Source organism: Chiloscyllium plagiosum, unplaced genomic scaffold (assembly GCF_037043375.1).
Source record: "Chiloscyllium plagiosum isolate Xiang-an unplaced genomic scaffold, Cpla_swu_hap1 HiC_scaffold_22, whole genome shotgun sequence".
Taxonomy (NCBI): domain Eukaryota; kingdom Metazoa; phylum Chordata; class Chondrichthyes; order Orectolobiformes; family Hemiscylliidae; genus Chiloscyllium; species Chiloscyllium plagiosum.
This window is the reverse complement of record NW_028270160.1, coordinates 19,852,752-19,854,952: the sequence shown is the minus strand read 5'-3', so window position 1 is coordinate 19,854,952 and position 2,201 is coordinate 19,852,752.

Here is a 2,201-nt window from a genome sequence, read left to right as displayed (position 1 = left end):
GCTAGTGTTAAATCAGCATTGTGCATTAATTGACATCACAATTCCTCTGCACACATCCAGCAGCATTCACTGTTCATTCTAATGCTCTGAACAATGTGGACATCCAGCAAAGCTCACTGTGAGAATACGTGCAAGCATTTTGGAGTTCTTAACAAGCGGTTTGGTGGGGTCCACCAATCCAGTATCAGTGGCCATTATGTATCCCTCAATCACATCACAAAAACTGATCATCTGGTCATTATCACTTGGTTAACCATATTCATAAAGTTAAAAAAAAAGTTCATGGATAATGGATTCTGGTTTGGGATTCTGACACAACCAAAGCTGAGGTTGGCATTTGAAAGTAAAAGGAAGAAAGACAGGGAGAGATGTAGTACAGGGAAAACAATAAAGGCAGATCAATATTTCCTGGCTTGCCGTATGTAAAGTCACAGTGTATCTACTATTAACGTACTCTTGCTTACAACTTGCTTCCTGTAAGCATTCTCTCTCTCAAAGTATCCCTGCCACACTTTATAACATTGTTGCTATGATTAAGTGCTGTCACCTCTAATTCAATCTGAGCATAGTTGCCAGCGGTCTGCTGGCATTTAAAATATAGAATGAAAATCTCAAGCAAAGAACACGTCTCCTCTAATTTGACTGACTCACATGTTAATAATGTTTCTGCTCTGGCTTGCAGCACGTTTAGAGATGGCAATGACATTTAATTAGTGTGGGATGCTGTTGTACCTGAATATGCAACTTCCTCGCCTGTACCAGAATGAAGTTTGAGGTAGGAAGGCCCTGTGTGGCCTTTCTTTTCCAACAGCAACTGAAGCCCTTAAATGGGTAATACATGATGAAAATTAATCAAATTGCTTTGGTAACAAGAAGACATTTTTTAAAAAAATAAAATACCTCTCTTGTTTGCTCAAGAGAGGTACAAATAAGTTTACAATGAAGAAGGGTCACTCAGCCCGAAATGTTAACTTTGATTCCTCTCCACAGATGCGGCCAGAGTTGCTGAGTTTTTCCAGCAGCTTCTGCTTGTGTTTAAGTTTACAAGGTTATTGACAGAAATGGAGAATTTTAGCTATGAGGAGAGTTTTGACATGAAGTACTTGTTTTTCTTTGGAACAAAGAAAGCTGAAGAGAAATGTAACTGAGGTTTGTAAGGTGACTAAGTAGAGTCCATGGGAAGGTCATATTTCTCATGGCAGAGAGGTCAATACTGTAATAGGGACACCGATTTCGAATAATTGGCAAGTAAGGAAGTTTTGAGGGGAGTTCAGAAGAATTTATTTTCACCCAGAGGATGGCAGGGGTCTGGATCTCACACCTGAAAAGGTGGTAGAGGCAAAACCCTCATACCATTTTACAGTTTTGTTGCCAGTATTGGTGGATTTGAGCTGGAGAGAGAGGCTGAATAGGCTGGGGCTGTTTCCCCTGGAGCGTCAGAGGCTGAGGGGTGGCCTTATAGAGGTTTATAAATTCATGAGGGGCATGGATAGGATAAACAGAAGGTCTTTTCCATGGGGTGTGAGAGTCCAGAACTAGAGGCATAGGTTTAGGATGAAAGTGGAAAAATTTAAAAGGGATCTAAGGGGCAACATTTTCACACAGAGGGTGGTGCGTTTATGGAATGAGCTGCCAGAGGAAATGGTGGAGGATAGTACAATTGCAACATTTAAAAGGCATCTGGATGGGTATATGAATAGGAAGGGTTTGGAGGGATATGGGCCAAGTGCTGGCAAATGGGACTAGGTTAGGTTGGGATATCAAGTTGGATTGGACGAATTGGACCGAAGGGCCTGTTTCCTTGCTGTACATCTCTATGACTCTAATTACTAGGATATGCTCGTTGAAGTAGTGTAAACCATAAAACCATGGAGCAACAGCTGGAAACTGGGGTTAGGCTAAATAGAAGTAAGTCATGCTTCTCTGGTGAAAGCTTCTTTGATTCTATGAGAAGATACGAAGAAACGAAAGCCAGCTAACTACACACAACAAATAGAAAACAATTGACCTAGTAACACAAGAACATTAATGCTGGTACTCAAATGCAAGCTAGACTGTGGAACACTGATGGCTTGTTTTTAGGAGCCCATTTAATTTGGTAGATCTTCGAATTTGGCAGCTTCACTGCAAAGAGCGGTGCTGAGGTCGTCAATGTGATAGCTCAGGTCAGTACTGCTTTTACCACTTTGCTCAGGAGAGCA